Raw genomic sequence first — 23116 nt, forward strand, 5'->3', positions numbered from 1 at the left:
TGGTTATATGTGCGTGTCACCGTTGCAGATGTGTATGTTGTGTTTGCGTGTGTAGTATGGGTTTCCCTCTAGTATGAGGTAGGTGTGTGTACAAATGGTTGCTGTCTTCATCGCTGTCACTGGTTCTGGAGTTGTTGTGCGAGCAAAAGCAGTGGGAGGACTTCCAGTTCAGGGTCCATGGCATCTCCAGTCAGCTATGTGTACCCGAAGGTAAACATCCTTTATGCCGAATTTTTTATAACGAAGTCCTGGTTAACGAAAGCGGAACAACGCTTTCTTTAACCACGACTTCGCTATTTTGTGCCTTAACCACGCATGTCCTGAACAACGAACATGCATGGTTAAGGTACAAACAAGGGAGTCGGCTGAGGAGGACGACGCAGATGACAAGGTGACGACTCAGGTAAGTGGGGGGTTTTAGGTTTTGGGGAGGGGGTCAGGGGGTTTTAAGTTTTGGGGTGGGGTTGGGGGTTGGGGTGTTTTTGGTTTTGGGGAGGGGGTGGGGGGTCGGGGTTTTAGGTTTTGGTGGGGCGTTTTTGGTTTTGGGGAGGGGTTGGGGTGTCGGGGGTTTTAGGTTTTAGGGTGGGGTTGGGGGGGTGGGGCGTTTTTGGTTTTGCCGAGTGGGTGGGGGGTCAGAGGGTTTTAGGTTTTAGGGTGGGGTGGGGCGTTTTTGGTTTTGGGGAGTGGGTGGGGGGGTCAGGGGGTTTTAGGTTTTGGGGTGGGGTTGGGGGGGTGGGGCGTTTTTGGTTTTAGGGAGTGGGTGGGTGGTCAGGGGGTTTTAGGTTTTAGGGTGGGGTTGGGGGGGTGGGGCGTTTTTGGTTTTGGGGAGTGGGTGGGGGGTCAGAGGGTTTTAGGTTTTGGGGTGGGGTTGGGGGGGTGGGGTGACGGATGTAGGGTGAATGGTGCCTATTGCTAATGGTTTTATCAGGAATGCCTTTACAACGAAATATCGTTGTTAAGGCATTCGTGGTAAAATCATTAGTAGTAAAGACGAGGTCGGTGTTCCGACCTCGTTGTTAAGGTTAGTAGTAGTTTAAAATTCTGTGTTCCGTCATATAACCGTACCCGAACGTCAGTGTTTCCATTTATAGATTTGGTTTCTGCCAGAGATTTCATGGTGGTGCAACTGTGGTGGCCTGAATGTGCCTACCGCCATCCATGGCGGCATGTCCACAATTGCAGTACGAGCGGTTGTTTTTACTGTGCTCTGTTGGCATGACAGCCATGGTCATTATTTGGCGGTCTTCACTGTCAGCCCGTAGGTGGTACGACCGCCGCCACATGGCGGTCCTTAGATCACGAAACTCGTAATGACCCCCTTAGTCTCTGAAATGGAAGTCAAAAAATTTCAGTGGGGCAGGTGAGCAGGCATTGGACAAAGTGGGCTCCACAACATCAGATAACTCTTGGATGCGGTCCCTGAGACTGATTTTTGTGACGCCTTTGCCTGGTGAAGATTCCTAACTTGGAACTTAATCTTCCAGTGGGACAAGCCTGAAGACTGTAGCTGAAGAAAACTCCATTAGGCTGGAAATCTTCTCTGCAAGTTTCTGCTGAATCAGATTTGCTACTGCGAAAAAGCTCCTGGTGGGGGTAGGTAGGTACAGTTTTTCCTGAGGTTCAAGGAGCCAAAAAGGTTCTATGGCTCAGGTTTCAGAAGGTGATAGGAAAAGTACATGTTAGCACCGTCAACCAAGAGTCCAGGACCTTGGGGACAGCACTTGTGGAATAAGACTCACTCCAGCAGAGGCCTCAGCAGGTTCCAGGGCAAGTCCAGTTGGTACTGGTCAGCCCTGATTGTTGCAGCAAAAGGCTTCTTGTAGTTTGTTATGTCCTTGTAGATTGAACAAGAAGTCAGCTTTATGACTCTTCTTTGTCCTGGGTACGGGGGGTCAGGTCCACTCTTCTGGTTCTTCTCAGGTCACAGACAGCAGGTCCCGTCCTCATCTGTTCTTCTACAGATCCAGAAAGTGTTTTGAGGAGGTAATTGGGGGGCCACTTTTATGCCTGGTACCACTCTGTGGGTGGTGGAAACTCCTGGCCACTAGCCAATCAATAGGGCAAATGTTAAATTCCCAGGGTAATTCTTACATATCTTTGGAGGATTTTCTGTTTGCACTATGGCAAACAATTCCATAGCCTCCTCTCTAAATAAAACCAAGATGGCAGAACTGTTCTTCCCTGGTGTACAGCTCCTCTGCTTGCCCCAGCAGGTGGAAGGGAAATGAGCAGCTCCTCTTCTGTGATCACTGTAAACCAGTGACAGCTCCTCTCCTACTGGATTGCTGCATGCTGGACTGAGGTACCACTGAAGATCCCTGCCCAGATGTTAGCTATCATTTGTTTGTGATAGTGTTGACCTCTCTGAGTGAATCAAGTTTCTGGGAACATCACAAATGTTCATATTGTAAGAGGAAAAGAAACACCTCCAACACCTAAGCCTTTGCTCTGCCCTTGAAGCAGTTTTTGCACCTCACCAAGGGAGCTATTCAGTTACAAGGTCATGAAAATGTGGCTCCAGAGGCTTTAAGCTGGTAAAAAGTATCTTCTGAAAATACCTTTTCCAAAATATTTATTACACATCCAAATTCACCAGCATATTTCAAAAGGTGCAAAATGAAAATAGGAATACACATCTTTCCTAGTTAGAGATAACAGACTTTTTCATTGAAAGGGCATGAAAGGAAATGTGTAACTGTTAAACCTCACAGCCTTAGGTTGGGCTTCCCCCTAATGTTTTGGCTACTTGCAGCCAATTTTGCTGAATGTGTTTCTGTTGGCCTTAGGACTCAGTGTACTTTACCAATGCTAGCCAGTGTAAAGTGCTTGAGCTCTCTCTCCAAAATACAGTTTGATTGATATATACCTAATAGGCATATTTAACTTACTTATAAGTTACTTGTAAAGTGCACTACATGTGCCCAGGGCCTGTAAATTAAGTACTACTAATGGGCTTGCAGCACTGCTTGTGCCACCCACTTAATTAGCACTTTAAAACTAGGCGTCAGTGGGACTCATGGAGTTTTACTCCATGGAATTCCACAGAGTTACATAAAATCTCTGTGAGATTCTGTGGAGTTCCGCCCACCCAAAAGGTGGTTCACTGAAAGACAAAGTGCTTGCCACCATATCCGATAGTTTAATACTTTCTCTTGCACAAGGCTGCCTTCCATTGCAATGTTATTCTAGTACTGTGTCTTATGTAGGCACTGCCCACAGAAGGACTGATTTGACAGTCACTTCAACTCTTCATTTAAAAAATATATTTTATACAATTTCAAGGTGGTGTTTTGAACCACTTTTGTGCCCTCTGTATTGTCAGTTTGGCACAAAGGGCATATGTTGTATTTCCCCTGTGGCACTTCATGGCTTCACCCCTTTGCAAAGCATGCATTGCTCCACTTTGTAACCCTTTGTGCTACATTATGCCTGCACCAGGCATAATATATGCCAAGGGGGCGTTCTCTTGTTAGGGGGGCTGAATAAATGGGGCAAGGAAGTCTAACAGATTTCCTTGCATCATTTTTTTGGCAATTTTAATGCTTGCTCAGAGCAGGCGTCAAAAGGGGGCATGCCATTGATTACAATGGGCCCCTATGTACGCTGCAGGAGTAGCGCCAAAATCTTGGTGCTACTTGTGCAGAGCACATCAATGGCGTGACAAAAATGACGCTATTGCCCCCTACCCTGCACCATGAGGCACCGTATTTTAAATATGGCGCACACATGATAGCGGTAGGGGGGCGCTAAAGGGGGCAAGAATAGTGGTGTCTGTGCAGTGCTACTTTTCTTAAATTTGCAAGTTCTTTGAATGAGAAAACTCATCTTTTTGGAAATCAAACATTATCTTTGTTCTCAATGTTTCTATAGTCGTAGCACTGTGGACACATTTACAGATTGGGCACTCTGAATTTTAATTGCCTCAGAACTGAAAACCTGCAAGTCAGTATTTCTTGACAAGTTGTTCTAACAAATACAATAGAAAACATTAGAGCTCATTATATGTATTTGAGCTTGAACTGAAACTGTATGTTAACCGATTCTTGGGAGTGCCAGAAAACTCCAAGTTTTACCTGTGTTTGTGATGAAACCTGTAAGTGTATACTATTGTAAATAACTACTTAAGACACTATGGTCCTGATTTAGGAAAAATGATGCAAAAACTGCGCTAGCGCAGTTGTGCGTCAAAAAGATTACCGCCAGCTAACGCCATTTCTTAACGCCATCTATGTGCCATATTTGAAAAATGACGCACCATGGCGCGAAGGAAAGGTTAGCGTAAAAAAATGACGCTAACCTTTGCAACAAGCCGGGAAGAAAAATTACGCTAATGCTGCAAAAGTGGCATTAGAACATTTTGCAGCATGTTTTTTATGCAAATCATGTTAGCACCATATTTAGCAGCAAGAACAGCAAGAAAAAAAATAGGGAGTCAAAATTGAGAATGCAGGCCAGGGGAGACCCCAGAGATAACCCAATGAGCCCTGTACGAGGTGGGAGGGACCAGCAAATTTCCAGGAGAAGGAGAAAAGAAAGCAGAAGTGTCACTTTAGTGAGGAGGAGAATTAAATTTTGGTCAGAGAGGTGACGGAGCACCAACACCAGCTCTTTGTCACCTACAAATTGCCAATAGGTAGGAGAGAGGGTATATGGTAGGCAATGGTAGATAGTCAACGGTGTGGCAGAGCTGAAGAAGACTATCACTGATTGCAAGCGCAGAACTAAAGAGAAACTGAAAGGAAGCACTGCAGACTGGAGGTGGAAGTCCCTCACCCCAGGAGGACCTGGATGAGCTGGAGGAGATGGTGGCAGCCATCATCCTGGAGGAGCTGGTCACTGGAATTGCAGGACAGGAAGGCACAGACTACCAACACCTCCCACAAATGCACTGTAAGTTGCAGTGGGGGACTATCTGGAAATTTACAAATGGCAGAAGGGGAAGGCATGTAGGACACGCTGAATGCATGCAATAGGCTTGTATCAGGACACATAGGGCCAGATTCAAAAGGCCTTATCGCCTCCAAGCCTCACTTTTAGTGAGGCTCTGGTAGTGCTATGCACTGCGCCATATTCTCAACGTGGCATTAAGCCACTTTTTGGGCCAGATGTTAGTACTTTCTGAATTGCGACTCGCAACTTGCGAGTCAGAGAGACTTGCAATTTGCGAGTCGCAATTCAGAATGTAGGATGGTGTCCCTGACACCATCTGCGACTCGCAAGGGAGTCGCAAAGGCCCACCTCATTAACATTAATGAGGTGGGTCGCAATTTGCGACCCCCTTAAGACTAGCAGCACTCACAGGGATGGTGGCCTGCTGGAGACAGCAGACCACCATGTCTCTGACTGCTTTTAAATAAAGCAGTTTTGTTTTTTTGTAATGCAGCCCGTTTTAAAGGAAAACGAGATGCATCACAAAACTAAAAAAATGAAACTTTTTTGTTTCGTTTTTTCAGAGCAGGCAGTGGTCCATAGGACCACTGCCTGCTCTGATTTTTTTTTTTCAATGCCATTCACAAAGGGGAAGGGGTCCCATGGGGACCCCTTCCCTTTTGCGAATGGCTAGCACCCATTTGAAATGGGTGCTAACTGCGATTGTTTTGCGACCGCGTTCGCGGTCACAAAACAATACAGCATCGTGCTGCGACTCGCAATTAGGAAGGGGAACACCCCTTCCTAATTGCGACTTGCAGTCCCGTTTTGCGAATCGGTAACCAGGTTACTGACTCGCAAAACGGGGATTGGGCATCGCGATGTGCTTTTTGCACGTCGCAAAAAGCAATATTCACTGTTTGCGACTTGCAAAAAGTTTTGACCATCTGGCCCTTTGTGGCTTAACACCACCTTGTAAATATGGGCCCCTCATAGGCAGTACTTTGCCTGGAAGGTGTGTGCAATCAGTGTTGCTGTGGCCGTGCCACAACAGCACCCATTGCATATAGTTGTTGACCCAGATTTAAGACTTTATGTAAACCTGAGGCTGCGACTAAATCCAGCATCACACCAGGGGTGGTGTTAGAATGGTGTAACAAGGAGAAATGCTTTCTTTCCTACTCGTGTTATTGCTCTTCCTGCATAATTAGAAAGTGCAAATGCCCAGAGAAGATTGTATTTTCTCCAGGAAGGTGTGCCTTCCTACCCTAAAAACGATCACCCTGCAGCACAGCCATCCTTGCTCCATGGTGCAAGGTTGTGTGCATTGGCACTCAGCAGCAAATATTGCGCTGATGCAGGCGCCAAAACAGGGATGCATCATATACGCTTTAAAATGGTTCATCCAATCACATTGAAAAATACTGAGTGTGACACTGCCAAATGTGGCGCAACGTTGCACTCCGTCATTTTCCCTGAAACCTGGGCAATAATGGCCCAACACTTCAGATGCGCCCACACCTTCCCCCTATGTGCACCAAACATTTCTGAGCCAACCCAGCAATCATTTCACTGTTGCCTCTGATTCACCTGCCCATGTGTAACACTCAATGTGCACATGTCCCACGCTAAGTGCACATGGTGGCCCAAAAACAGCTCTCACACACCTCCATGTACCATTTGGGATTGGGCAAAAAAGTGACCATAGACAACATATGGGGCATGTCTGTGACCATCATTTGTGTGCCTGTTTTGTGGAAATGGTTGGTGTTGTGCACAAAGGGACATCTTCATGCTTAAGAACAGCCACAAGTGGCATCAATGTCGCACTACAAGCCCAATGTTCTAAGTCTGTAATGCAACATAAGCATTGTACAAATTGATGCCAATGTGGATCCATGCTGCCCATTCTCCTTGTGCCACATGAACAAAGTCACACAATGCATTCATTGATCCACTTTGTGCATTCTTACACCATTATATGCCTTTGGCAGTTATGCTGTATGCAAGGAAATATCTCTTCCTTCGGGAGGGAAGACCTAATGGGGCTGACAATCCATAAAGGTTGCACTGTGTCACCTAATTACCTCACGTGTGAAGCCTGCTAAAGGCAGATGACAAAGTGACACAAGCAATGTAAGCAATGGACCGCTCTCTGCTTTGCTGCACTAGTGCCATCATTCATGGTGCCAATGTAGTAAAGCACCAAAATAGTGACATAACTCATTAGACTAATGTGTGGGAATGTCCACCATGGTGAACAGGAATGTAAATGACTTGCTCCCATGGTGTCAGTGGCTGGGGAAAAGGGCATGCAAGGAAAATAGTGGTTTGGGATCAATGGACAAAATACCTTGAAAGGTTGTCCTATGTGTGATGCTCAATGCAACACATAATAAACAACCTTTAGAATTACACAATCGTCACCCACCCACTTGTCACTCCCACACCACTCTGAGTTCTTGGACTACACTAAACCTAATCCAGATGTGCTGACCTTTTCAAAGGCATCAGAAGCTGGGTGGGCCACATGTGTTGCAGGGGAAGATCGCAAATGTACACATGGACAGCTTATTACATGCAGTGTCAGGTATGAGAGGGGCACATGAAAATTACACCAGGATAACTAATGCAAGGTACTTCACCTTGGCATGTTAAGGATGACCTACCACTATCTACCACTCAAGTATAAGTAAGAAATGTTAGATGCTTGGGCACAGCACTATGATGTCTGTGTCTAGATATACCGGCACATATATATCCATTGATGAAGAAACATGCTGTGCAACAGCTCTGCTTGCTCCACTGTGCAGCATCAATTCAAATGTCCATGGATGTGTGCTTCTCACAGATAGTCAATGCATTCCTCTACTAACCTTGGTAATTCCCAAATATATATATGAGAGACCTTACCCACATTGCCACACAACCTGCATGGTGTAGAGGTGTCCCTCATGCCTGTCCTAATGCACATCTGCAGGAAGGAACACACCCTGCCAAATCTACTAACAGTAATGTTGTCTGCGACTCACAACGTTTGACAATGATTGCAACACACACTGAAAGTAGTCCACAATAGGATTACTACAACATCTGTTCTCAGTACCACAGCTACAATGTCATCCTTGATGTGGTTTCCCAATATGATGCATCCACACATCAATAAACCTCAAAATGTTTCAGGTCCGCCTTGCACAACACATGTGTTCACAGAATGATGGAAGTGGGTGGCCTTTCCACATTCACCCTCCTAGCAACTTAGGCTCAGATTCATGAAAAAGTGGTGCAGCACACTGCACAAAAAAGCAGTGCTGTGCACCAGTTTTGTAATGCAGGGATGTGTCTTATTTGTAGGACTACGGCTCCCCCCTGCGGTTACCCCTGTGCTGGCGATGAAGTAAGCTGCATGCGTCAACGCAGACATCCATGCACAATAGTGCAAGAGTGTCTGCTATGAGGAGGCTGATTGTTTATGTCAAGGAAGGGGCACCTTCCTGTACATGAACAAACATCCATGGCATTGTGCCTCTCCTATGTGTGTTGCAGAATGCTGCACACATGGAAAAAGAAAACAACAAGGCTGAATAAAAGCATAGCTCCTCATTTTGCCATATTAAAGCCAACCCTGGATAGGCATTAGTAATTGCCGCTGTCACCCTTTTTGGATTTCTTGTAAATCTGAGGCAGCAGGATAAGTAATGGAGGTTGTTGTGGAATGGCCACTGCAAAACCCATTGCATGCCCTTCTGATGCAGAAAACTGTGTTGGAGTGGCCCATTTTTACAAGGACACGTAATGCCACAAACAGTGGCAATACACCTTCTTGAAAAAATTATCACTGAAAAGCACTACCGGAGCATTGCTAAAGTGAAGCTCTGGTGGTGATAGGGCCTTGTAAATCTGGCCCTTAGAGTCATGTATTCAGCATCCTGCACCACACAACATAACAATGAACCATCTTGCGTATATGTGTGCAAACAGGAAGGTCTACTTTCCACCAAAACAACACTCAGTCCAGCAATCCAGCCATCCTTGCAGCTATGCACCAAGGAAACCTGAGATGTATGGATGAGTGTTGTCTTGCAGGAAGAGAGAGCATCCTATTAGCTCACATACAACCAAAGTGGCTGAATCTCACAATGGGTTTTGCAGGATTGTGGACACATCACTCAAAGTGCCTAGGAGAATGCATGTGGACAGCTCACTCCCTACTGTCATTCCAACAACACACGTAGGGTGGCAGATTAGTCACTTAATAACTCAAATATCTGTAAGAACAAATTCCAAGTATATCTGAACATTTCCACTTGTGGATTGAGCACATATCTGGAACAGCGTCCATGTCTTGCAATGTTTACACAGTCAAGTCAATGAAAGGGTACATATGTCGAAGACCATGGTTAAAGTATCAAGGTGGGTGTAACACACTGGGAACTGTTGACTGGCAGACTGTGCAAATGTCGAATACACACAAATGAAGTTCAGGTGGCACAGTGTGCCATTAGGGGTCCAAAATGTATGCCTTCATTTGAGGGGTCTGTAACATGTCTCTGAGCCACAAGTAGCAAGTAAATGATGAGCCATGTCAAGAGCCACTACAGTCAAAGACTGACCTTTCACAATCCCATTGCAGAGGATGATGCCTTACCTCCTGCGGACCTGCCTTCCCTAGATTTTACAGATGATATGGATGATCCACTGCCGGCCATCAATGGAGAGACTCTCCAAGATGTCATGGGCTCCATACAGACATCACCTCCAGTTGCAGGGAGGACACACAGCATTGCAGGGTCTCTACATGAGCCACCCAACTTCCAGCACACAGCACCAACCACAGCCCTGAACTCTGAGGACACCAGACATCACCTTTCAGAGGGCAGTGGTAGGAGTCCGACAGGAGCTGGCACATTAGGTGGAGACCATGGCAGGCAGCCTAGAAGGAGTGCAGAGGTGCCTAAGTCTGAATAAGAACAAGTCAACTGCCATCAGAGTCACCCACTCCCTCAACGTGGACTGCAGCACTCCTTGAGCTACTGACATAGCTGCTGTCATGAGGCAGAGGCTTGAACAATTGCCCTCCCAAAGTGGTAGTAGCATGATAGATAACAGGCTGGGGGCTATACAAAATGCCCTGGGGTCCATACAGTGAGAAGTGGCCTCCCTCAGGGAAAACATGGCTGCCTACCACTGTGATGTATCAGCGGTGTTGCGCAATCAGCAGTTCCACCTTGATTCCACATCTCTATCCCCTGATGTGTGTGTGGCCCCCTCATCTTCAACAATAGCACCACCCATGGTACAGGAGGCACCACACACAGCAGAAGATGAAGATGTGGAAGGAACAAAATTCACATGTAGAACCACACAGTAGCTCTAGTCTGTGCCACATGGACAGTTTCTCTTTAGTTCTGTGCTTAAGATCATGCCAGTGTTGTGACAGCTGGCAATGTACCCTCTTCACTTTACTATTCTTGACTTACCTTGTATAGGATGTCATTGTCTCCATTCCTACCTATTGTGAATTTGGACACCTCCTCACTAATGCAGACTTCTCCTACACATGACTCATGACATGTCCCTCACCCTTGGACTCTGAATGTACATCAAATGGCTCAGGATCTATCATGGCGTCAGTGAAATGCATTGGAAACAAAACCTGCACATGTAAAAATATCACCATAATAACATGCATCAGCGTTCAACCAACTGATATCATTGTCTGCATTATGTGAAGCTATGTCAATGAGAACAGAACCAAATGATGTGTGTGGCTTACTGTCAGACACAAAGGCACATACTAGGACTCAAACATGATGAAGGTGACCAATAGTATTGTGGACATCCAACTTTCTGAGTCTTCCAAGCATGTATTGAACAGATATCCATGCAAGTTGACATATGGCATGAATGATTCAGAACTGAAGTGTCTGGAAATTTCCCTGATTATTGTACCAGTACAACAAATAGGTGAGGAACAGAAGAGGCATATTTGAGACCGCGACTGACAGCTGTCAGTGTGCCAGTATCCATACACCAAATAAGGTGGAGTTTAATGTGCTAAACATTTCAAGAATAATTGTGACAGACCTTAGTGATGACAAGTTATGTTCCATCATTACCTGTCAAAGATTTTGGATCCCTATATAATCTGAGTCTTAGGAATTGCGCTGAAAACTGTCTTGAGTAGCTGAAGTCATAGCGCTGCCAATCAGACAGCTCCTTGGTCATAGAGGATACGCATAGTCATACATGTAAATCAATACTGAATGCATAACCTAAGGCATTTCTCTAACTTGGACGGTGCAGCCATGAGAACACCCAGACAGTCAATCATTATGGACACCTGATTGTCTAAAACGTACAGGGTTTATTGGTACTTAAAAACACAACCTATTAAAAACTTAAACTACTCACTAACCTACACTAAGCTAACCTATACTAACGCATCTTAACGTAACCCTACAGCTATATATCCTAATCAAAACATAACTTCTTACCATAATGCTACTCAATAAACATTGTCCCCCCACTGCCCTTATGAGACAATAGTTGTGTGGGACAACGTGAACTAAAGCTACACATATACTAACTAATCCTATGTCCCAAACAAATATATAAATATACACATGTTTAGATTTTTTTTATTTTTACATATACCCATTTACATAACCCCCACCTAAGAGCCCCAAACAAACAAAAAAGCCTAAATCCCTCCCCGAAACTACACTAATACACTAACTGTAACCTACATCTAACTTACTCTATGCTACTTAACCTATGCCTACCCCCCCTAAAACCCACTACAACTATACACAGTGCAGACTGGGGAAGGGAAGGTCCTCTGAAGTTATTAGTGGCCATACCTACAGCTTCTTCACCTTCCTCTTAATGTATTTTAGGAGTTTGTAGTGCAGAGGACACTCTGTTTTCAGAGGTGGTTGTAGGCTGCTTAGCTGGTTCACTATGTGGGAAAGCCTTCCACGACCCCGATGACTTTTCAGTGCGGTACCGCCTTGACATCTTCCGGCAACCAGTCTGGGCCTTGAAGATGTGTCTGAAATGTTCAACACATTTTTTGAATTGGTGCTTCTGGGCTGTAGTGATTGTAGCAACTAAAACATGATGAGAACATGTCATCAGTAACTGCGTTTGGTAGAGGAAGAACAAGCATGCATTGTAAACAGCGTTTTCTGATGACATGTTGTCAACCAGTAAGCCAACAACAAGGGTAAGACCTGTGTCTATACAAATCTACCTAGCAAACATCTATGGTAATTTGTGCATGTCACAGGGAAAATGGCTCTCCAAGGTTGCACACCAGGTCCAAGATTTGAGAGGATCTAGGGCTTCCTTGCACTATATTAGTGTCATAATCAATATGATGCTAATAAGGCAAACAAGGTCAAATGGTCAGCAGAATATCAACAAAGTGGTGCAATCACTGCATTGTGCCATTTTGTTACCCATTGCGCCACATTAGGCCTGTGCCAGGCATGATTTATGTAAGGGTAGCGTTCCCAAGGGTGACTGCCAAAACGGCACACTGCAATTTAAGAGATTCAGCTGTGTCATTTTGCTTTGGCTACTTTGAATGCTAGCTCAGAGCTGGCATTAAAAGGGGGCACATCATTGTTCACAATGGGCCACTATGTACAGTCCAGGGGGAGCATGGAGCAGATTCCCCTGCACTAGCCATGAACAGTACATAATTTTCATCAAAACGATAACCACAATTGGCACATACACTGCGCCATAGTGCGCCGAATATCACATACGACACACACATGGTGGTGGATATGGGGAGCTAAGGACTGTAAGAAAACTGGTGAAGCACTGGGTGCAGTACCTGTTTTTTTGTATCTGTCCCTATCTGTGCACAAACTTGATACACCTCCTAATTACCAGGAAATCTCTCACCATGCACATTTCATACACACATGTTGTGATCATGCTTTCTCACAACTATCATGATGGCTAAAACCTGTTGTTTCATCTACACATATCTTAATTAGTACAATCCTTGGACTTGTCCAAAAGCCATCTGGAGAAGAGCTTCAATCCCTATGGGTACTCAACTGACTGTTATCCTCAAAAGCTCATTATTGAAGAGCAGAGAAGCACCGGTGGTGCAAGTGTCTCCTTGAGAAAGACCCTTGAAGAGCTCTGCACAGGTACATATAGTGTACAATGTCCTGCATAAATTTGTGCAACATGTGGCACACAGTACAAGAACAGGCGCTATGAAAAATATGTTAGCAACATCCATGATTTGTAGAAAGCCAACACCTCTGACATATCTTGGCTGACATCACTGTGTTTATGGGCATACATAACATTTCCTGTGACCCACTAATCCATAGCAGCACATGTTGACATTAGTGCATCATTCAAATGATTTCACATCCTCAGCATACTATCAGACATAGGGGGTCATTCTGACCTCGGCGGTAAAAGGCTCTTGCCGCCGGTCAGAAGGCCGCCAACATACCGCCGTGGCCGCGGTAAACCGCCACGGTCAATCTGACCTCCAACTGCCAAACCGCTGAAAACCCGACATCCACGGAAGGCCGCCTCATCAGCGGGCAGCGATAAACTGGAGATGACCAAACCTCCACCGCCACGCCAACACAAACACGCCCATGCCATTACGACCCACGAATCCACGCGGCGGTCTTTCAACCGCGATATTCCATTGGCGGTACACACCGCCGCGCTCAAAATACACACACCTTTACAAAACACAGCCACATTGGACAATTTGAAATACACACACCTGATACACATACACACACCACTCCCACACATCCAAGCAACTATAAAACACACACCCACATCACCCACAAACCCCCACTACTAGAAAATCGGAGAGAAGGCGAGAGAGAGAGAGAGAGAGCACAGCTATCGCAAACCCCAACACACACAGGAACCCAACATCATCAACCACACCACATCTACGCACACATCACCACACACCACCACTCACATCACCACAAACACCACCCCACACCTCATCCACACCACCCCATGGCACCCCAAAGACACCCCAGGTTTACGGACCAAGAACTCAGGGTCATGGTGGAGGAAATAATAAGGGTAGAGCCCCAGCTCTTCAGCACACAGGTGCAACACACCACAATAGCCAGGAAGGCGGAGCTATGGCAAAGGATCGTTGACAGGGTCAACGCTGTGGGACAGCATCCCAGAAACCGGGAAGACATCCGAAATCGCTGGAACGACCTACGGGGGAAGGTACGGTCGATGGTCTCAAGACACAACATCGCTGTGCAGAAGACTGGCGGCGGACCACCACCCACTCCTCCCGAATTCACTGCATGGGAGCAAGAGGTCTTGAACATCCTGCATCCTGCGGGCCTCGCTGGAGTAGGCGGAGGAATGGACTCTGGTAAGTCTAATCCCAACTACTCCCCCCCCAACCACCAGCATGCCAACCCACACCCCCACCCCCAACCCCCCAGCACACATCCTCCCTGCCAATGTGTCACCAGCACAACCCACCCAACCCAAAACCAAACCCTGAATGCCAACACAAACCATGGACACCCATCACCTAAGCATTACCACTGCACATACCCATCCCCCCCCACAAACCACCCTCACAACTCCTCCCACAAGGGAATGCCAGCACTGGGGGACAAGGGCACCCACAAATCGCACGCCATGGAACACACAGAAGCAATAACCATACTCTTTTACCCCTGCAGGGCCCGAACGCCAACACACCGGCCAGGAGGGTCCAGATTTGTCCATCCCACCCCCAGAACAGGCCCCCAGTGAGGACAGCAGCTCTGTCGACCTAGAACCTGATGACCAGCCCGGACCATCGGGGACCTCTGGACAGTCGGTTCCCCACACACAGACACAGGCCACAGCAGACCTAACCCCCTCTGGGAATATCAGCACAGCTCCCACCCAGCGGGCCCATGCCTCTGTCTCCAGGACAGGTCAATCAGTGGTGTGTCCGCCACTACAGGGCACCCAGGCTGACCCAACACCCCAACAACAACAGGGACCTGGGGGCAGTGGTAGTGGGCACACCGTCCAGGGGACAGAGGCCCGGGGAAACAGGGCAACTGGGAGGGCTGCTGTGCGACAGGGGGGGAGGACAGGCCCAGGGAACCGACTCTCCAAGAGGCCCTCACCACCATCATGGGAGCATACCACCACTCCCAGGAGACGATGGCGACGGTACTGGCCAGGTTCCAGGAGATCCAGGCACAGCAGGAGGAACGGTACATGGGGTACAGAGAGGAGCTCAGGAACATCGTCCTGGCCCTCAACCAAATAGTCACCACATTGCGGGACCATGTGGCACCCCAAAGGGCCCCTGTCACCAGCCTGGACCAGGACCAGCCTACCACCTCAGCCGTCGCTAGTGGACAGGAGGCCCCCACACAACGACAGGCCACCAGAACCCCACCTCCTGCTGAAGATCAACCACCCCGCAAGAGGAACCTGAGATCACAAAGGAAGACAGAGTAGGATGCCAAGACCCCCGCCAGCATAAGATACCCCCTGATGTCATTCCACTGTCCCACATTGTCACCCTGTCCAACCTTGAACTGCCCCTGCTCCATCCTTCCACAGGCATATGGACAATGCACCTGTGCGACTGAGAACTGGACTCTGCCATGGACATTACTCCACCCCCACCCATCACCGTTTTACTATCATCGACCTATATGTAGCACTTTAAATAAATCACTAATTGCACTTAAAACACTCAGGAGTCTGCTTGTATTCTTAACAAATGTATTACACATAACGGTTAAAAAATGTTCAGTTACATTGTGATGACAACATACCAATGTCAATGTGCTTTACTCCATGGGAAAACAAAGCAGAAGTCACGCAGTGGGTCATACAGCTCTGGAAAGGGAAGGGAAAGTCACAATTCAGTTGAAATGAACTGGGGGGAAACACAGAAAGTAGAGATGCAGGAGGCCTGAAGTAAATGTCAAATGGCGTGGGGGATTCTTACCTGTGTGCTACTGAAAATACTGTTGTATAACTGTGTCCCTGTTGTCCGTAATCCCCGTCGTCTTCCTCCTCTTCACTCTCCACAGGCTCCACAGCTGCTACAACACCACCATCTGGACCCTCCTCCTGCAGGAAAGGCACCTGGCTTCGCAATGCAAGATTGTGAAGCATACAGCAGGCCACGATGATCTGGCACACCTTCTTTGGTGAGTACATTAGGGATCCACCTGTCATATGCAGGCACCTAAACCTGGCCTTCAGGAGCCCGAAGGTTCTTTCTATGATCCTCCTAGATCGCCCATGTGCCTCATTGTACCGTTCCTCTGCCCTGGTCCGGGGATTCCTCACTGGGGTCAGTAGCCACGGCAGGTTGGGGTAACCAGAGTCACCTATTAGCCACACACGTTGTCTCTGTAGCTGTTCCATCACATAGGGGATGCTGCTATTTCGCATAACATACGCGTCATGCACTGACCCAGGGAACTTGGCATTTACATGGGAGATGTACTGGTCAGCTAAACAGACCACCTGGACATTCATAGAATGATAACTTTTCCTGTTTCTGTACACCTGCTCATCGTCTTTTGGGGGTACTAAGGCCACATGGGTCCCATCAATGGCACCAATGATGTTGGGGATATGTCCAAGGGAATAGAAGTCACCCTTCGCAGTGGGCAAATCACCCTCCTCAGGGAAAACAATGTAGCTCTGCATGTATTTCGTCAGGGCAGACAACACTCTGGACAAAATCTTAGAAAACATAGGCTAAGACATCCCTGATGACATGGCCACTGTTGTCTGAAAAGACCCACTTGCCAAAAAATGGAGGACTGACAGAACCTGCACCAGAGGGGGAATTCCTGTGGGTTGGCGGATGGGGGACATCAGTGCTTGCTCCAGCTGGGCACACAGTTCATGTATAGTGGCTCGGTCAAGTCAGTATCGAAGTATTATATGACGTTCCTCCATTGTCGACAGGTCCACCAGCGGTCGGTACACGGGAGGATTCCTCCTTCTCCTCGCAAGTCCCAGCGGACGGTGTCTAGGAAGGACAACATGGAGTACAGAGTCAAGCAACCGACAGGTACGTAACTACAGCTTGCACAGTACACGAATCGCTATGCATTGAATGGCTTGTATGAGTGGCAATGCAAGGCCTAGGCCTGTGTGACGCAGTAGAAATTAAGCCATGTGGGCCCTTGAAATGGCGGCTGCCTGACCTGAGAAGTGTGACAGTGGGATGTGAGGTCAATGCGCTGGCGTGACACACCGTGGCGGTAGGCGGTCGAAGACCGCGGCGCCAAGCTGCATTGGTTAACATTGAACCCTATGGGTTTCAGGAGCCAATGACTAGGTGCGCCGCCATTTTCTATCTGCTCAATCACTCGAGACCTGATCATCCACAGGAGAGGACCTATACTGCAAGTGCTGCTGTGAACTCGGTCTGGAAGAGACAATGGCTGCTGCGACTGGGGAAAGGGCCCCTGCCTTCACTACAGAAGAGTTGGAGAAACTTGTGGATGGGGTCCTGCCCCAGTATGCGCTACTCTACGGTCCTCCAGACCAACAGGTAAGTACACTGTGTGCACGTTGAATGGGCTATGCCTGTGTTGAGTGGGGTGGATATAAGATGGTGGGGTGGGGAGAGAATGACGAGTGCAAGGCACGACAGATGAGAGCATGTGCCACATGGCAAGGTTGGGGAGGGGGGGCCAATCACATCTAACATGCGGAAAAATGATGATATTTCCAATTCCACCCTGTACATGTCAAATAGGTCAGCGCCCATCAGAAAGTCGACATTTGGCGTGCCATCGCCAAGGAAGTCCGGAACCTGGGGGTCCACAACAGACGGGGCACCCACTGCCGCAAGAGGTGGGAGGACATCCGCCGCGGGACCAGGAAGACCGCTGAGTCACTGCTGGGGATGGCCTCCCAACCTAGGAGGGGTGCCAGTCGTACCCTGACTCCCCTGATGTCCCGGATCCTGGCGGTGGCCTACCCCGATTTGGATGGGTGCGTGAGGACATCACAGCAGACACAAGGGGGTGAGTACCAGCACATTCAGCTATCTTTACGCGCAGTGGAGGTGCCTGGGTGGGGGAGGAGGGCTGTGGGTGACATTAGGCCAGGGCGCTTTCTGTAGTGTAGTCCTCTCCTTTAGCCATGTCCCTGTGCCCCCGCCCACCACCTCTGTAGGGTGACAAGTACAGCTATCCATGGTCCTGCATCACCCATGTGCGCGTTTGTTGTCCCTAGACCTGTTGGCCTAGTCACAAGTACTGAGTAGTGTATCCCGATTGCGCGGCTTAGTGCATGAGGCTCCTGTGTCTGTCCTCTCCGCCAACGGTGTGGACAATGCATGCACTCAACCTGTTTTTATTTCTCCCCCCACCCTTTTTCTTTGTCTTTGAGAATTGGCACCGGAGCACGAGGGAGCTGCAAGTCACAAGGCCCCGGTGGGCCATGGCACAGACACCGAGGCCACCAGTGATACAGAGGGCGAGGGGAGCTTCACAACGGGGACCCGTGGTGACACCAGCGACACCGACACGTCCTCGGATGGGAGCTCCCTAGCGGTGGCGGCAACATCCGTGCCCCCCGCCTCTACAGGTACAGCCGCCAACCAGCGCACCAGCTCCGCCCTCCCACCAGCCCCTCAGCCTTCGCTCCGTGCCCGCTCGCCCAAGAAGGCGGGCATCTCCTTCGCCCCAGGCACCTCAGGCCCTGCCCCTGCCCCTGTTACCCCTGCTGCCCTCAGTGAGGAGGTCATTGACCTCCTGCAGACCATCATTGTTGGGCAGTCTACCCTTTTGAATGCCATCCAGGGGGTAGAGAGGGAGGTGCATTGTAGCAATGCATACCTGGAGGGCATTCATTCGGGTCAGGCTGCCCATCAACGATCGTTCAATTCTCTGGCCTCAGCACTGACGGCAGCCATTGTCCCTGTTTCCAGCCTCCCTCTTCTAACTGCCTCCACCCTGTCTCTGTCTCCTGTTCCTCAGCCTATCCCATCCACACCATCAGACCAGCCTGCACACACCTCAACACCCAAGGGCAGCTCATCCAGACATAAGCACCACAGATCACACAAACATTCACCCAAGCAACACCCAGATGCAGACATGCTAACAGCCACTACCACCTCTGTGTCCCCCACCTCCTCGTCTCTCTCCTCCCTCCCTGTGACGTCTCCACTCACACCTGCATGCACACCACCAACAGACAGTACTTCCATCACCAGCACACCCTCCAGTACAGTCTGCACACGTGCAGTCACCACCCCCACTGCCATTTACACGTCCCCTGTGTCCTCTCCCACTGTGTCTGTCACCCCCTCTTCAAAGACACACAAACGCAGGCAGCCACCCACCCAACAGCCAACCACCTCACGACAGCCTCCAGCCCATGCTCCTTCACCCAAGGACAGCACACCTGACTCTCCTACAACCACCTCCTCTTCCTCCACTCACATAACCACTGCACCTACCCTTTACCTTGGTCCTAACAAAGTTTACCTCTCCACTCTTGACCTCTTTCCCTCACCTGACCCACCCCCTCCATCTGCTAAGAGTCCCAAGAGCACCTCAGCCACCACCAGCCCGGGTTCAGGTGTCACCGTAGTGCATGGATTTTGGAGTCCCCCCTTTGCCAGCAGTGATACATCGGTCAGCAGCAAGGGGACAGCCAGCCCCCCCCCCGGAAAGAGGACCCGTAAAGTAAGGGGCCGCCACGAGAAGCCTGACACGGCTGCCCCCAAGGACCAAAGTTCTGCCACTTCACCTGCCACAACATCCAGGGGAGGCAAGGCCCAGAGAGCCACATCGAAGGAGGGCAAGGGCAGCAGGGCGGAGAAGTCAGCCAGCAGGAGCGCGGACCAGGAGGGCCCCACAAGCCCCATCCCAGGTGTGAGGGAGGACAGCCAAGGGCCCAGGACAACGTCACCGAAGGGTCCAGCAACTGCACGGTCGGAGGGCGACTGAGCAGGGAGTCCTGGCCAGGTCTGACTCCCTTGAATTGCAGGACAAGCACCGCTGAACAGGGCCCCACCGTCCAGAAAGACACCGCTGAACAGGGCCCCGCCGTCCAGAAAGGCACCGCTGAACAGGGCCCCGCCGTGCAGAAAGGCACTGCTGAACAGGGCCCCGCCATGCAGAAAGGCAAGGCTGAACAGGGCCCCGCCGTCCAGAAAGGCACCGCTGAACAGGGCCCCACCGTGCAGAAAGGCACCGCTGAACAGGGCCCCGCTGTCCAGAAAGGCACCGCTGAAGAGGGCCCCGCCGTGCAGAAAGGCACCGCTGAACAGGGCCCCGCCGTCCAGAAAGGCACCGCTGAACAGGGCCCCGCCAAGACAGGCACCGCTCCGCTGGGCCCTTCCTGTCAAGCACCGCTCCGCTGGGCCCTTCATCTCAAGCATCGCTCCGCTGGGCCCTTTCTGTCAAGCACCGCTCCGCTGGGCCCCGCCGTCTCAAGCACCGCTCCGCTGGGCCCCGCCGTCTCAAGCACCGCTCCGCTGGGCCCTTTCTGTCAAGCACTGCTCCGCTGGCCCCTTCCTGTCAAGCACCGCTCCGCTGGGCCCTTTCTGTCAAGCACCGCTCTGCTGGGCCCCGCCGTCTCAAGCACCGCTCCGCTGGGCCCTTCCAGTCAAGCACCGCTCCGCTGGGCCCTTCATCTCAAGCACCGCTCCGCTGGGCCCCGCCGTCTCAAGCACCGCTCCGCTGGGCCCTTCCTGTCAAGTACCGCTCCGCTGGGCCCTTTCTGTCAAGCACCGCTCCGCTGGGCCCGCCGTCTCAAGCACCGCTCCGCTGGGCCCTTCCTGTCAAGCACCGCTCCGCTGGGCCCTTCATCTCAAGCACCGCTCCGCTGGGCCCCGCCGTCTCAAGCACCGCTCCGCTGGGCCCTTCCTGTCAAGCACCGCTCCGGGGGGCCCTTCATCTCAAGCACCGCTCCGCTGGGCCCTTCATTTCAAGCACCGCTCCGCTGGGCCCTTCCTGTCAAGCACCGCTCCGCTGGGCCCCGCCGTCTCAAGCACCGCTCCACTGGGCCCTTTCTGTCAAGCACCGCTCCGCTGGGCCCCGCCGTCTCAAGCACCGCTCCGCTGGGCCCTTCCTGTCAAGCACCGCTCTGCTGGGCCCTTCATCTCAAGCACCGCTCCGCTGGGCCCTTCCTGTCAAGCACCGCTCCGCTGGGCCCTTCATCTCAAGCACCGCTCCGCTGGGCCCCGCCGTCTCAAGCACCGCTCCGCTGGGCCCTTCCTGTCAAGCACTGCTCTGCTGGGCCCTTCATCTCAAGCACTGCTCTGCTGGGCCCCGCCGTCTCAAGCACCGCTCCGCTGGGCCCTTCCTGTCAAGCACCGCTCCGCTGGGCCCTGCCATCTCAAGCACCACTCCGCTGGGCCCTGCCGTCTCAAGCACCGCTCCGCTGGGCCCTTCCTGTCAAGCACCGCTCCGCTGGGCCCTTTCTGTCAAGCACCGCTCCGCTGGGCCCCGCCGTCTCAAGCACCGCTCCGCTGGGCCCTTCATCTCAAGCACAGCTCCACTGGGCCCCGCCGCCTCAAGCACCGCTCCGCTGGGCCCTTCCTGTCAAGCACCGCTCCGCTGGGCCCTTCATCTCAAGCATCGCTCCGCTGGGCCCTTTCTGTCAAGCACCGCTCCGCTGGGCCCCGCCGTCTCAAGCACCGCTCCGCTGGGCCCTTTCTGTCAAGCACCGCTCCGCTGGGCCCCGCCGTCTCAAGCACCGCTCCGCTGGGCCCTTTCTGTCAAGCACTGCTCCGCTGGGCCCTTCCTGTCAAGCACCGCTCCGCTGGGCCCCGCCGTCTCAAGCACTGCTCCGCTGGGCCCTTCCTGTCAAGCACCGCTCCGCTGGGCCCTTCATCTCAAGCACCGCTCTGCTGGGCCCCGCCGTCTCAAGCACGGCTCCGCTGGGCCCTTCCTGTCAAGCACCGCTCCGCTGGGCCCTTTCTGTCAAGCACCGCTCCGCTGGGCCCCGCCGTCTCAAGCACCGCTCCGCTGGGCCCTTCCTGTCAAGCACCGCTCCGCTGGGCCCTTCATCTCAAGCACCGCTCTGCTGGCCCCGCCGTCTCAAGCACCGCTCCGCTGGGCCCTTCCTGTCAAGCACCGCTCCGGGGGGCCCTTCATCTCAAGCACCGCTCCGCTGGGCCCTTCATTTCAAGCACCGCTCCGCTGGGCCCTTCCTGTCAAGCACCGCTCCGCTGGGCCCCGCCGTCTCAAGCACTGCTCCACTGGGCCCTTTCTGTCAAGCACCGCTCCGCTGGGCCCCGCCGTCTCTAGCACCGCTCCGCTGGGCCCTTCCTGTCAAGCACCACTCTGCTGGGCCCTTCATCTCAAGCACCGCTCCGCTGGGCCCTTCCTGTCAAGCACCGCTCCGCTGGGCCCTTCATCTCAAGCACTGCTCGGCTGGGCCCCGCCGTCTCAAGCACCGCTCCGCTGGGCCCTTCCTGTCAAGCACCGCTCTGCTGGGCCCTTCATCTCAAGCACCGCTCCGCTGGGCCCTTCCTGTCAAGCACCGCTCCGCTGGGCCCTGCCGTCTCAAGCACCGCTCCGCTGGGCCCTGCCATCTCAAGCACCACTCCGCTGGGCCCTGCCGTCTCAAGCACCGCTCCGCTGGGCCCTTCCTGTCAAGCACCGCTCCGCTGGGCCCTTTCTGTCAAGCACCGCTCCGCTGGGCCCCGCCGTCTCAAGCACCGCTCCGCTGGGCCCTTCATCTCAAGCACCGCTCCGCTGGGCCCCGCCGCCTCAAGCACCGCTCCGCTGGGCCCTTCCTGTCAAGCACCGCTCCGCTGGGCCCTTCATCTCAAGCATCGCTCCGCTGGGCCCTTTCTGTCAAGCACCGCTCCGCTGGGCCCCGCCATCTCAAGCACCGCTCCGCTGGGCCCTTTCTGTCAAGCACCGCTCCGCTGGGCCCCGCCGTCTCAAGCACCGCTCCGCTGGGCCCTTTCTGTCAAGCACTTCTCCGCTGGGCCCTTCCTGTCAAGCACCGCTCCGCTGGGCCCCGCCGTCTCAAGCACTGCTCCGCTGGGCCCTTCCTGTCAAGCACCGCTCCGCTGGGCCCTTCATCTCAAGCACCGCTCTGCTGGGCCCCGCCGTCTCAAGCACGGCTCCGCAGGGCCCTTCCTGTCAAGCACCGCTCCGCTGGGCCCTTTCTGTCAAGCACCGCTCCGCTGGGCCCCGCCGTCTCAAGCACCGCTCCGCTGGGCCCTTCCTGTCAAGCACCGCTCCGCTGGGCCCTT

The sequence above is a fragment of the Pleurodeles waltl genome, chromosome 11 (assembly GCF_031143425.1).
Source record: "Pleurodeles waltl isolate 20211129_DDA chromosome 11, aPleWal1.hap1.20221129, whole genome shotgun sequence".
NCBI lineage: Eukaryota > Metazoa > Chordata > Amphibia > Caudata > Salamandridae > Pleurodeles > Pleurodeles waltl.